This window comes from Talpa europaea (genome assembly GCF_964194135.1).
Source record: "Talpa europaea genome assembly, chromosome: 16".
Classification (NCBI taxonomy): domain Eukaryota; kingdom Metazoa; phylum Chordata; class Mammalia; order Eulipotyphla; family Talpidae; genus Talpa; species Talpa europaea.
In genome coordinates this window covers 28,506,914-28,522,509 of record NC_140084.1, presented here as the reverse complement: position 1 = coordinate 28,522,509, position 15,596 = coordinate 28,506,914, and positions in this window count along the sequence as shown.

Below are 15,596 nucleotides of genomic sequence, written 5' to 3'. Positions count from 1 at the left end.
TTATTTCCATCGTCTGCCTGGTCTGTTCCCCACTCTGTCTCTACTGAATCCACTCACCCTCCCGCGCCTCTGGCCTGTATCCCAGCTCTTGTATAAAAATAAAAATAAATCTTAAAAAAAAAAAAAAAAAAACTAGTTGCCAGGCCTCCCTGGTAGCCTAGGGGTTAAGTGTCAGCTCTCTCACTGCTATAGCATGAGTTCTATCCCCGGCCTGGGAGGTGACCCACATGGCGCAGACATCTCCTGTCTCGCCCACTGCTCCCCTCAGCAGTGTATTTCAGTAGATCCGCCTGTTCTTCCCACTTTGCCTCTGGTGAATCCTCTCACACCCCTGCACCGCTAGCCTACACCCCAGTTCTACGCAAAAATAAAACTAAAAAAATAAAACTAATTGCCTTTTTTTTCTTTAAGAGAGCAAGTGCTAAAAAAATTAAAAAACCATCAAAATGCCAAGAGGCTGTCCATTTGTAACATTCTTTTTTTCCTGAGCTGTTTGAGGGTATTCTACAACTACTGCCTTTGTGTGTGGGTGTACAAGGGTGGATGTAGGTGTGATGGCATCTTTAATTGAAAGATGCTGCCCTTATTCCATTCCAGTACTGTTTCCCAGTTTCCTACCAACTATAATAGCTTTTATTTGGGGTTTTACTAGTTAACAGGAAAGTACTGGGCTGCTTTAATATAAAAATTTGAGTACTAACTCCTAAAGTTTGTATTTCAATGAAGAAAATGTTTTTCTTTTAAGGTAATGGTTTCAGACTTATTCTGACTTGACAATGCTGTCACTAAAAAAGGTTTAAGTGTGTATGTCTATTATATGGATGTTTGCTTTATCTATCAAACACTAATCTTTAAAGGATGAGATAAAAAGATATATCTACAACTGGTTCTATCTTCCCACATCACATTTTAAAAAAATTATGTTTTATTTAATTTTGCATAGAAAAACTGAGGTATAGGCCAGAGGTGCAGGGGATTGGGGTGTGGTGGGGGGAGGTTGTTGAGAGGATTCACCAAGACAGAGTAGGGAGCAGAATAGGCAGATATACTGAAATACACTGCTAAGGGGAGCAGCGGGCAAGACAGAAGAGGTCTGCTGTGCCATATGTGAATTAGCTCCCTGGCCCAGGATCGAACTCAGGGGCCGTAGAGGTGATAGCACTGAGACTTAACCCCTGGGCCACCAGGGAGGCCCACACACCCATATTTTACATGGATACTAATTTGGCGACCACAATTTTTTTACTTAGTGTAGTGATACTCAAGTGGGATAACAAATTATTACTAATGATTTGAAATTTCAGTTTGCCTTTTCTGTTAAGTTCCTATTAACTGAAAAGTCCTCCCTACAGTGTTACTTTCACTCACTTACTTTCTGACTTTTTCATGAGTGGAGAGGAGAAAGGGTGATGTTCTAGTTAACACCCTGTCAGTGGCATAACCTCAGGAAACCTCAGGGGAATGCTGGGTAGGTGAAAATGTCCCACGTGCCTAGCTTAGAAGATAGTCTGAGATTCGGTTCCAGGTGACAATTAAGAGGCCATCCAACTGTTCCAGTTCTGGAGTGCCGAATCTAAATCTTAGCACACTAAGAAGAGTCGTTAGTTTCTCAATTTCTGTGTTTATAATCTTGACACACATGCTCTTCTGTACACTCCAGAAAAGGATTTTGGTTGCAAGGAGAGAATCCTTGAGAGCCAGAATGATGTTTCTGCCAATTACATCATCTGCAGCAGCACTAGGCAGACTGCAAAGGATATTGTAACTTCCAGTCACAGTCACTGCTCTGCACTGGGAGATGCACAGTGATTGAGAAATTGCTCTTCCTGAGAACAATGTCATTGGATTTTCAGAGACTACAGCCATTGTCAAAAACCATTAAGTAAAAGACATAGAAACATGGGCTTTTTTTTTATACTTCTTTCAGGTAAAATCAGTGACATTCACCTGTATAGATGGCCTCGTCTCTCAATTCTTAATAGTTTACCTTCAATTCTTCTAACTCCCTTTATTAAAGGAAGATTTTTCCCCCGCAAAAGAAGTTTTATATTTTTCAGATTATATAAATCATACATGTTTTTTGCAAAGAATTAAAACAACATGTAGGTCTCCCTGGAGGCGCAAGGCTTTAAGCACAGCACTGTGAAGCAGTCCACAGCTACTGCAGCACGAGTTTGATCCCTGGCCAGGGAGTTGACCCACATGACGCAGCAGACCTCTCCTGTCATGCCTGCTGCTCCCCTCAGCAGTGTATTTCAGTTAGTCTGCCTGTTCTGTTCCCTACTCTGTCTCTGGTAAGTCCTAACACACACACACATACCTCTGGCCTGTACCCCAGTTCTTGTATGCATAAATAAATAAATCTTAAAAAAAAAAATGTAAAACTATAAAGTATGGTTACCTGAAATCCTACCATCTCGTCACAGCCATTGTGCTTTTTAATGTTTACTCCAGACTAGACTGAACTACATTTCCTAGAATTCCCTAAACTACATTTCCAAGAATTCCTATCCCCATACTTCCAGTGAGAAAGAACCACAAATTCTTGTGCAAGATTTGGAGGGCCCAGATGAATCAGCACCACTTTACAACTCCCACACATTGTGACTTACCTCCTGGCTTGCTCCTTGGTGTGAGTCAGCATCTGAGCCTGCAGCTCTGCACATGGATCTTCCTTCAGCTTCCCGAAGGAGCTCAGTTTCTACACGATGCCCACCATCAAGATCAGCGGTGTGAACTGACATGAATTTTAGCACATTCTCCTGGGCTCCAGCTCATGCTTTTGAATGCCAGCTTGTTCTTGGTCTCCCCAACTATACCTGCTGTCCATCCCTTGGGGCTTCAAGTTCCAGCATCTAGCAGGGGAGGGCAGTGCTACAAAGACAACTTCACCACTTTCCACAACTGTATGGTCAAATCCCCATTACAAATCCCTCCTATGAGACCTCCCTGGTGGCCCAAGGGGTTAAGTCTCAGCACTATGACCCTACTAGCACCCACTGCAGCATGAGTTCAATCCCTGGCCAGGGAGGTGACCTACATGGCCCAGCAGACCTCTTCTGTTTCCTTGCTGCTCCCCTCAGCAATGTATTCCAGTGAATCTGCCTGTTCTGCTCCCCACTCTGTGTCTGGTGAATCCTCTCACCAACCCCCCCATATCTCTGGCCTACACCCCAGTTCTTGCATGCATAAAAAAAAAATTCCTTCTATAATTCACCCATGATAGCAATTAAGAACATTTTCATAAAGTTACTTTGAGAGCTTTTATTTTTCTGCTAGGAGGAAAAATGTAATATTTAAGGACAAACCCTATGAATAATTAACTTCAGTATCTAATTTTAAAATGAGCCAAGAAGAGAAAAAGGCTTTCAACCTGGCTTTGCTTGCCTCCCAAACAGCATTGAATGGGTGATTTCCTTCCCACAGGATATCAAAAAGTCAACACTTCTCCTGGACCAGGAATTTCTTCAACAAGAAGTTTGTGGCTGCAGCATTTCTTCCACATCACTCTATACTTATCACTATGAACACTGAATAGGAAAATGTAAAGCCCGTTAAAACGGTCCTGGATAGACACAGTGACCCCAGAAAGCAGCTTTCCATCCTTCATGAATTGGATATCCCTACAAAAACAGATAATTCCTTCCAGTTGATATAAAATCAGTCCACAGGGACAGTTCTAAAAATTACTTGGGACCTGTCCGTGTGGCATCATATTAGGAATACAAAGGAAAAGGTGGCTAAGGAGCTAGAGCACACAGTGTGGGCAAAGGCCAGAGGGGAAAGAGGCAAAACACAAATCAGGCTGCAACAGATGTCTGATTGTGCTTTAGCGTCAAGTGAAACTGGAGATAATTTAGTTCCATGCATTGGCAGATGTAATGCTAATCATAAAGCTTGAAACAATGTTGAAAATCATCTTGAAAAGCACTTCTTGGATTATGTAATAGTTTAAAGCTCTTTGTTCTTTGATTTCTGAAGTTCCTGCAGGATTCCTGAGAATAGAGGATCCCATGACGAGCAGCAGATGCATTGGCTCATGGGGAGGACACAGCTGATTAAGACACAGCCTCTGTCCTCATTTAAAATGGGATTAAGATTTTTTTTAAGATTTTGTTTTTATTTATTTATGCATACAAGAACTGGGGTATAGGCCAGAGGTGTAGGGAGTGAGAGAATCCACCAGAGACAGAGTGGGGAGCAAACAGGCAGATCCACTGAAATCCACTGCCAAGGGGAGCAGTGGGTGAGAGGAGAGGTCTGCTGTGCCCTATGTGGGTCAGCTCCCTGGCCGGGGATCCTCAGGCCACAGTGGCAATAGTGTGTTAGCACAGAGACTTAACCCCTACGCCACCAGGGAGGCCCCAAGAGGATTAAGATTTATATCGAAACAAAATATAGTAAGAGTTAAGGGATAGACATGGGACAGCAGGGCTCTTCACAAAATATAATAAGGGTTAATGGATAGACATGGAACAGCAGGCTTCTCCTGACTTGCCTGCTGCTTCTCTTAGCAGGGTACTTCAATACATCCACCTTTTCTATTCTCCACTGTCTCTGGTGAATTCACTCACTGCCAAACCTCCAGCCTCGCTGTAGTCTGTAAGACCATCCTTCTGTATCCCATATATAGTAGCTTTATTTTCTGTTTTAGTCCCTATGACTTAACTCCCATAGTTCACCCACATAAAAAAAAATTGAAAAGTAAAAAAAAAGGGATAGACATAGGAAAGTCTCCTGAGGAGAGAGCATTTGAGCTGAGCCTTGACATATCTGGAAAGGCAGACATAGTGGGAAATGATAAAAACCATACTGTCCAAACTACAGAGTACCTAAGTTTGGGATTGGGAGATTTAAAAAAAAAAAAAAAAGACTTTCTTAGGTGCCAAAAATCCAAAGATCAGCTTTTTTTTGTTTTTTTTAAAGATTTATTTATTTATTTATGCAAGCACTGGGTACAGTCAGAAGCACGAGAGGGTGAGAGAATTCACCAGAGTCAGAGGGGAGAGCAGAGCAGGCAGACTGACCAAATACACTGCTGAGGGGAGCAGTGGGTGCGGCAGGAGAGGTCTGTGTGCCATGTGGAACCCTCGCTGGCGGTGGCCGGGGATTGAACCAGCGGTGCAGAGGCTGCAGGCAGCTTTGCAGCCCAGCTGCGCCACCAGGGAGGCCCTGAAGATCAGCTTTTAAATGAAGGCAGAATGATCACTTAAAAAACTACAACATTTGTGAAGCTGTCTGGACCTGGCCTTTTGTTTTTGGGGAGTGCTTTGATTACTGCTTCAATATCGCTGCTTGTAATTGGTCTGTTTAGTTCTATTTCTTCTTTGTCCAGCTTTGGATGATATCGTTCTAGGAATCTGTCCATCTCTTCTAGGTTGCTGAATTTGTTTGCATATAAGTATTCATAGTAATCTCTGATTATTCTTTTGATTTCTACTGAGTCTGTTGTTATTTCTCCTCTTTCATTTGTAATCCTATTTATATGTGTTTTCTCCCGTTTTTTCTATGTGAGCCTGGCTAGAGGTTTGTCTATTTTGTTTACTTTTCAAAGAATCAACTTTTGGTTTCACTGATCCTTTGTGGATTGTTTTTTTAATTTCTAATTCATTTATTTCTGCTTTGATTTTTATTATTTCCTTTCTTCTACTGGCTTTAGGGTTTTTGTTGTTCTTTTTCTAGCTCTTTGAGATGTGAGATTAGGTTATTTCTTTGAGTTCTTTCTTGTTTGTTGATGTGAGCCTGTATTGCTATATATTTTCCTCTTATTACTGCTTTTGCTGAATCCCATACATTCTGGAAAGCGGTGTCCTTGTCATTCAGCTCAAAGTAATTTTTAATTTCTTCTTTGATCCCCTCATTAGTCCAGTGGTCTTCCAGTCATGTGGATTTCAATTTCCATGAAGTGGGAGGGTTCCTCGTTTTCTTTTCATGATTTATTTCTAGCTTGATGCCTTTATGATCGGAGAAGATAGTTGGAATGATTTTGATCTTCATGTCCAAATGCCCAAAAATAGATGACTGGATCAAGAAGATGTGGTATATATACACAATGGAATATTATCCAGCAATCAAAAAAGAGAAACTCATGCCATTTGCAGCAATGTGGATGGAACTGGAAGGAATTATGCTCAGTGAAATAAGCCAGAAGGAAAAAGAAAAATATTGGATGGTTTCACTTATAACAGGAATATAGGGGAACCAAATAAGACATCAGTGTAAAAAAATAATAATAACAGTACAAAACACAACAAAGTAAAAACAGACAATTATAAACCAAAGACATACTGCAGGGGAGGAGGAGAGAGAGGGATGAGAGGAAGGGAGGGAGGAGCTCAGGGGACTGTGGTGATGGTACACGGGTGCCTTGGGGAAGGAAATTCTATGGGGGCGGACTCAATCTGAGGGGGTGAGGGGAAGCAAATATTGTCTAAAAAATTTAAAAAAATGATAAATGTTAAAATAAATAAAAAATAATTTATATTAAAAAAAAAACTACAACAACATTCAATCACAGAATAGCGCTGAAACTATAATTTCTATGGTTTAAGTCACCCAGATTCTACCAGGAGAGAGAATTATGGCAGCAAAATAGAGAAGTAACTGAATAAAAGTAAACAATATTTCTCATCCCTAAGTTGAACATGATAACTTCTAAGAGGGGAAAAAATGATTGGATGTAACAGATGTAACATTTTCATCTTACCCGGGCTTCACTTAACTGGAACTAGTTTGGATAGCTGAAAGTGTATGACTACTTGATTTTAAACCTCTACACCCTGACTTACCAAGCGGAGGGAAACACTTTATCAACATTCTGCCTCTGAGCTCAGAGATATGAGCATTAGGAGGAAGAAATTAATGTGAAAATAACCTATATAACTATTATTTTTAAAAGATTTATTTATTTATTTATTTATTTATTTATTATTTATTTATACAAGCACTGGGTACAGTCAGAGGCACGGGAGGGTGAGAGTATTCACCAGAGCCAGAGCGGAGAGTAGAACAGGCAGAGTGACAAAGTACACTGCTGAGGGGAGCAGTGGGCGGCAGGAGAGGTCTGCGCGCCATGTGGGACCCTCACTGGTGGCCGGGGATCGAACTGGCACTGCAGAGGCTGCGAGCAGCTTTGCAACCTAGCGCTCAACCGCTGCGCCACCAGGGAGGCCCTATAACTATTTAGGGACTATTTATTTAAAGATATCTTGCTGACTGTTGACCCTGTCAAGCCTCCTCATGAATGTCTTTATATTGTTTTATACTCTAAAAAGTAAATTTGATTGAAGAGCAAAGATGACCTTTGGTGAGATTTTCTATTAAGGTCCCTAACAATAAGGGGTATCATACAACTTTAAACCAGCACCAACTAACAAGAGGTACAGGTTAGTCTATGGTTAAGATAAATAAGACTCAATGGCAAGACTCAAGTTTTGCCAGTAATTCTGTAACTGTGGCTAGCAATAAACTTCTACACTTTGTTTTCCTCATCTCTGAAGCAGGTATATATTACTATTTTGGGGATTACAAAAAAAAATACAGCAGATGTGGGTGTCTTTTTAGTCTATAGGTTGAAAATGTAAAACAAGAGAGGGGGCGGAGCAACATGGCGGCGAGGAGACGCTGCGAGTAAGATCTCCCATTAAAAAAAGTTAATAGGGAGGAAAAGCGGCAGGTCCCAGTGAGAACTGGGACACGGAAGATAAACGGGTGACTCCAGCAAACTACCCGAAGAAGAAAGTGGCCATAAAAGAGGACCAGAAGGGAGGAAAGCACAGAACCCTGCTCCCCTCCCCCGCCCACAGAGGCGGCACTCTCCGACCGGCAGAGAGGAGGGAAACAACAAACCAAAACGGCCAACAAGAACAAACGACGCAGCAAGCGGGACTGTGAGTGGAAAGGAACTATTGCAGCCACCACACCCCGTGAACGGGAGCTGAGGCGAACCCTGCAGGATTCGCCGCGGCGGTGAGCGAACGGCTCCGGGCGCCATTAGAGAAGAACAAAGACCCCGGGAGACGCGCGCACAGCCCGGGCTGCCGGGAAAAGCGGCCCGCTGGGCGCGCTTGAAAAGCAAGTGCAGACCGGGATCTCGGCTGCCCAGGTCCCCGCGCCTGCGACCTAGGCTTGCGGGGAGACGCGTGGAGGTCCTCACTGAGGTGAAGGTCCCTCCCTGAGTAAGCAGGAACCAGGCGCCCAGGCACGGGAGCGGTGCAAAAGGCGCCATTCCCGCGCCACTGAACTGGGCTACAGCCCGCGTCCTGGAACTGAGGGCTTTGAACTGAGACCCGGGGCACAAAAATTCGGGGCGTGGGTTCTCCACGACGGCGGGGCACAAGGCAGACACAGCACCCCAAAGCTGTTGAGGTGTACCCTACCATTCCCGCTCTGTTCCCTGTCCCACGGGGTGGGGGGAGGCTAAAAACAGCCCCCCAAGGACAATAGGAGAGATCTCTGGCGCCACCTAGCGACCAGGAAAAAAAAGTCACTAACACCCCATAGAACAGGAAGTTTCTTAAGACTGCTTGAAAAGGGCAGAAGGCTTCTGGAGGACCCAGTGGCCAGCCGGGAAGTTAGCCCACGCCAGGCCCCTTCCGACCAGCAGTCTGAGCCCACAGAGGGAGCAGGCACCCACGTGCGGGGCAGACCGTGTGCGCAGAAGAGTGTGCCTGAAACCGGAGGCGCAGGGACTGCATCCCGCTTCACCATTTTAGAACAGGGACATTTCTTCAGTAAAAACTGCCTAAAACCAGCAGAAAGCTCCCCCAGAAGACAGAGATGGCTCCTGGAAGAGCCAGAGGGGAGCGGAGAAGTTCACCCAAGATGCCAATCAGTCCGAGCAACACAGTGTCCCAACGCATACGACAAATTAGAAAACAGACAGTAGGGAGTAGAAGAACCACACGCAACCTAACAACTCCTCAGGAAAGAAGCACACCACAAAAAGAAAACCACTCCCCAGATTGCAACGACAGCAACTTGGAAGAACCTCTGAGCCTTCCAGAAAGAGAATTTAAAATTGCCATGATTAAAAAAGTGATAGATCAGAAGAAGGAAATTGAGTCCCTAAAGAGGGAAGTAAAAGAAATGCAGGAGATCAAAGAATTAATGGAGGAACTAAAGAACTCTGGGAAAAGCAATGAAAGCAGAATAGGTGAAATGGAAGAGCGAATAAGTACTCTTGAAGACACAGAAATAAAAAGAACCAAAACAGAAAAGGAAAGAGAAGTACGAAGGAAAAAGAATGAAGAAAGACTTCGGGAACTATCTGACTCCATGAGGAAAGGAAATATAAGAGTTATAGGAATTCCAGAAGGAGAGAGAGATGTAGGAACAGAGAAAATATTCATGGATATAATTGAAGAGAACTTCCCAAATGCGAAGAAGGAGCTGAAAATTGATATACAAGAAGCAAGAAGAACACCAAACTTCCACGACGAAAGGAAAAACACAGCAAGACACATAATAGTAAAGCTCCCAAGAATCCAGGACAAGGAAAAAATAATGAAGCTGACAAGAGGGAAGAAACAGATAACATTCAAAGGAAAACCAATCAGGCTGACATCAGACTTCTCTGAAGAAACACTACGGGCAAGGAGAGAGTGGAGGGACATAGTCAACAGACTCCAAGAAAACAGATGCCAACCAAGAATACTCTATCCCGCAAAGCTCTCTTTCCTCCATGAAGAAAGAATATGGACCTTCCCAGACAAAGAGAAACTCCGGAATTTCATTACGACTAAACCCCCACTCCAAAAAATACTACAAGGAATCCTAAAGCCAGAACCTCAGAGGGACGAATAACAACGAAAGAAGACCCAAAAAAAAAAAAAAAAAAAGTTATTAAAAGAATAAATAAATAAAATCAAAGGAAAGACAAACATAATGGCAAATACAGATGCTAACATATCAATATTAACTCTAAATGTAAATGGACTAAACTCTTCAATAAAAAGACACAGAGTTACAGCCTGGATTAAGAAACAAAACCCAACCTTTTGCTGTCTCCAGGAAACACATTTAGCTACAAAAGATAAAAATAGGCTCAAAGTCAAAGGATGGAAAACAATCCTACAAGCAAATGGGCCAAAAAAGAAAGCAGGAACAGCTATACTTATATCAGATAAAACAGACTTCAAACTCAAAAAAATAAAAAGAGACCCCAATGGTCACTACATTATGATTAAGGGGACAATACTTCAAGAAGAAATAACACTCATTAACATATACTCACCAAACGAAAGAGCACCAAAATATATCAGACAACTGTTGTCCTCTCTGAAAACAGACATCAGAGAAAACACATACGTAGTGGGAGACTTCAACACACCACTATCAACAATGGATAGATCAACAAGACAAAAAATAAGTAAAGAAACTAAAGCTCTAAATAAGGACCTAGAGCATTTGGGCTTAACAGACATCTATAGAACACTAAACCCAAAAAAAACGGAGTACACATTTTTCTCAAGCGCACACGGATTATTCTCCAGGATCGATCACATACTGGGGCACAAGACAAACATCAACAGATACACCAAGATTGAAATCATACCAACCATCTTTTCTGACCACGAAGGCATCAAACTAGAAATAAATCATAAAAAGAAGGCAAGGAACTATCCTACCTCATGGAGATTAAAAGCCACACTACTGAAAGACCACTGGACTAACGAGGAGATCAAAAAAGAAATTAAAAAATTCTTTGAATTAAATGACAAGGAGGACACCAATATCCTAAATGTATGGGATGCAGCAAAAGCAGTAATAAGAGGAAAATATATAGCAATAGAAGCTCACATCAAAAAACAAGAAAGAACTCAAAGAAACAACCTAATCTCGAAGCTCAAAGATCTAGAAAAAGAACAAAAAAACCCCAAAACCAGTAGAAGAAAAGAAATAATAAAAACCAAAGCAGAAATAAATGAAATTGAAACTAAAAAAACAATCCAAAAGATCAATGAAACCAAGAGCTGGTTCTTTGAAAAAATAAATAGACAAACCCCTAGCCAGGCTCACAAAGGAAAAAAGGGAGAAAGCACAAATACACAGGATCATAAATGAAAGAGGAGAAATCACAACGGACACAGCAGAAATCAAAAGAATAATCAGTAACTACTATGAACAGTTATATGGAAACAAGTTCAACAATCTAGAGGAGATGGACAAATTCCTACAACTCTACAATCACCCAAAGCTAGATAAAGAAGAAATAGAACACCTAAACAGACCAATTACAATTAGCGAAATTGAAATGGTAATCAAAAACCTCCCCAAAAACAAAAGCCCAGGACCTGATGGATTTACAAATGAATTCTACCAAACATTCAGAGACGAATTGGTGCCTATCCTTCACAAACTCTTCCAAAACATTGAGAAGGAAGGGACAATACCAAACACGTTCTATGAAGCCAATATTATACTAATACCAAAACCGAATAAGGACAACACAAAAAAGGAAAACTATAGGCCAATCTCCCTAATGAACACTGATGCAAAAATCCTCAATAAAATTTTAGCTATCAGAATCCAACAATGTATCCATAAGATAATTCACCACGACCAAGTTAGATTCATTCCAGGGGCACAAGGATGGTTTAACATCCGAAAATCAATCAACGTTATCCAACACATCAACAAAAAGAAATATAAAAACCATATGATAATATCAATAGATGCTGAGAAAGCTTTCGACAAAGTGCAACACCCATTCATGATAAAAGCCCTTGAAATTCTTGGGATACAAGGAACATACCTCAACATCATAAAGGCCATCTATGACAAGCCAACAGCCAGTATCATTCTCAATGGTGAAAAGCTGAAAGCAATTCCATTAAGATCTGGAACAAGACAAGGATGTCCACTCTCACCACTGCTTTTCAATATAATACTGGAAGTCCTAGCCAGAGCAATAAGACAAGAGAAAGACATCCAAGGAATCCAAATAGGAAAAGAAGAAGTCAAACTATCACTATTTGCAGATGATATGATAATATACATAGAGAACCCCAAAATCTCCACAGAAAAACTAATTCAACTCATCAATCAATTCAGTAAAGTGGCAGGATACAAAATCAACACGCAAAAGTCAGTAGCCTTCCTATACACAAACAATAAATCTGAAGAAGAAGAAATCAAAAAAACCATCCCTTTTATTATCGAAACAAAAAAAATCAAATATTTGGGAATAAATCTAACAAAAGAGGTAAAGGACCTATACAAAGAAAACTATAAAACACTGTTAAAAGAAATAGAAGAAGACACAAAGAAATGGAAAGACATCCCCTGCTCATGGATTGGAAGAATAAACATTATTAAAATGGCCATCCTACCAAAGGCAATATACAGATTCAATGCTATTCCAATCAAAATCTCAATGGCATTCTTCAAAGAAATAGAACAATTATTGATGAAATTCATATGGAATCACCAAAAACCCCGAATAGCCAAAGCTCTACTGAAAAAAAAAGAAGGAAATGGAGGCATCACACTCCCAGACTTCAAACTATATTACAAAGCCATAATCATCAAAACTGCATGGTATTGGAACAAGAACAGACATACAGACCAATGGAATCGAATAGAAAATCGAGAAATAAACCCACAGATTTATGGTCAACTAATCTTTGACAAAGGAGCAAAGACTATGCATTGGAGCAAAGAAAGTTTGTTCAATAAATGGTGCTGGGAAAACTGGGTCGCTACATGCAAAAGAATGAAGCTTGACCACTACCTCACACCATACACAAAAATCAACTCAAAATGGATTAAAGAACTAGACATAAGACCTGAAACCATAAAATACATAGAAGGAAATATAGGCGAAACGCTATGGGATTTGCACATCAAAGACATCTTTACAGACACATCACCCAAAGCAGTGATACTGAAGACAAAGATAAACAGCTGGGACTACATCAAATTAAAGAGCTTCTGCACAGCAAAAGAGACAATAACAAAAACAAAGAGAAACCCCACCAACTGGGAGAACATTTTTGCACCCAACACTAATGATAAAGGACTGATCACAAAAATCTGCAAAGAGCTGATGAGACTCAGCAACAACAAAGAAAATAATCCAGTCAAAAAATGGGCAGAAGAGCTAAAAAGAAACTTCTCTGAAGAGGAAATGCAAATGGCCAACAGACATATGAAAAAATGTTCAACATCACTTGTAATCAGGGAAATGCAAATCAAAACTACCATGAGATACCATCTCACACCAGTGAGAATGGCACATATTAAAAAAACTAGCAACAACAAATGTTGGCGAGGGTGTGGAGAAAAAGGAACTCTTCTGCACTGTTGGTGGGAGTGCAAACTGGTCCAACCACTATGGAGAGCTGTGTGGAGATTTCTGGACCTACTAAACATAGAGCTTCCATATGATCCAGCAATTCCACTCCTAGGTATTTACCCAAAGGACACAGAAACATCAATTCCAAAGAACACCTGCACCCCTATGTTTATAGCAGCACTGTTTACAATAGCTAAGCTTTGGAAACAACCCAAATGCCCAAAAATAGATGACTGGATCAAGAAGATGTGGTACATATATACCATGGAATATTACTCAGCATTCAAAAAAGATAAACACATGCAATTTGCAGCAACATGGATGGCGCTGGAAGGGATCATGCTCAGCGAAATAAGCCAAAAAGAAAAAGAAAAATACCGGATGGTCTCACTCATAGCAGGAATCTAGAAAACTTAAATAAGGGACCAGGAAAATGAATATAAGAAAGTGAAAATCAAAATCAACAAAAAACTATGAACCAGAGACACTTTTTGGGGGGTGGAGGGCGGGAGGGGAAGGATTGGGGTCAGAATGGGGCGTTTGCAATTGTATGGGGGAATATAAAAATAAAATCTATTATTTAAAAAAAAAAAAAGAAAATGTAAAACAAATGTATGACAGGGTATACAGTTTCATTAAAATTAGGACTCCATAAAGGTCATACTTCAAATATAGAAGAGGTAATCCTAAAAGACCAGAAGGAAGAAATGAGTAAAATTGGACCACCACAGGGGAAAGGCTACTCTCCCTAACTTCTTACGAGTATCATTAAGATATAAAGACTGAGGGCCTCCCTGGTAGCCTAGGGATTTAAATCTCAGCACTATCACCTCTACAGTCTCAGTTTGATCCCTGGCCAGGGAGCTGACCCACATGGCGCAGCAGACCTCTCCTGTCTCTCCCACTGCTCCCCTCAGCAGTGCATCAGAGTAAATCTGCCTGTTCTGCTCCCCACTCTGTCTCTGGTGAATCCTCTCACCCCCACCCCCCTAGGGATTTAAGTCTCAGCACTATCACCTCTACAGTCTCAGTTTGATCCCTGGCCAGGGAGCTGACCCACATGGCGCAGCAGACCTCTCCTGTCTCTCCCACTGCTCCCCTCAGCAGTGCATCAGAGTAAATCTGCCTGTTCTGCTCCCCACTCTGTCTCTGGTGAATCCTCTCACCCCCACCCCCCACATCTCTGGCCTGCACCCCAGTTCTTCTATGCGAAAGATTTAAAGACTGACTAATGTAATCCCTGTAGCAACCCTGAACACTACCTTAAGGCAATTTTTAATTCTTAGGGAAGGAGTTATGAGCTGTTGGAATAAACAGCAGCTTTGTCTTCCTCACAGCCACATGCTGGATAACATTTCCTCATCTGGAAGCAGTAAGGTGTAGCCATGTTAGCTAAGGGAATGTGGCAGAAATGATAGAGTACTTTGTCCACACCACATCTTTCAAAAGCGTTTTCTTTTCTACTGACTTGGATATAAATAACCACAAGGCCCTAAGATAACCCTTCTCAAATAGGGTTCCAAGTAAGAGAATTAAACTTCAATGCCCTAAAGTATCCACTGTACACAATGAATGTGATATAATTACTCAAATCAATTTCCTGAAGTTATTTTTCTAGAGAACTCAGGCGAGAAAAGTTGGCCTAGAGGATGACAGAGCTACATGAGTCAAGGAACCAGGGTCCCTGAATAATTATAGAGAAATACTTACATGAAAAAGAAGTACATTGTGAATTTTGAGATCTACTTGTTTGGCAGCTTACACTAGTCCAATTAATAAATCACCATCAATTAACTCTTCCTTAACAAATGTTTTGTTTACACCTACCTCTCAGTGAGCACACAAATAATCCTTATTTTTATTTTTCTCCACATAATAGAAACGATTTATTCAATTCTGATATGGTGATGTTAAAATCACTCAGCAACAAAGTATATATACCTTTACATTTTAGTGAAAAGGTAGATCGTTTATTTTAAAATTACAAATTATAATTTCAAGAAAAAAGATGTATCTATATACACTGACTTCACATACATACAGAAAAATTGGACCCTGACATCCTAAGGCTTCAAAACCATTCACCAGTTTCCATACAAGCCTACTACTACTCAGCAATGATTTAAAAATAACACGAGAATATCTTTCAGATGCAATGCTTTGTCATTCATTTGTACAGCTCACAAAGGCTGTTTTCACCCTCAGGTCACCAGGTATACCAGGATATGATCCAAAACAAACCAGCCCAAATTTTTAAGAAAAACCGTTTTCGAGGAATCTCAATATCTCTTCTTCATCT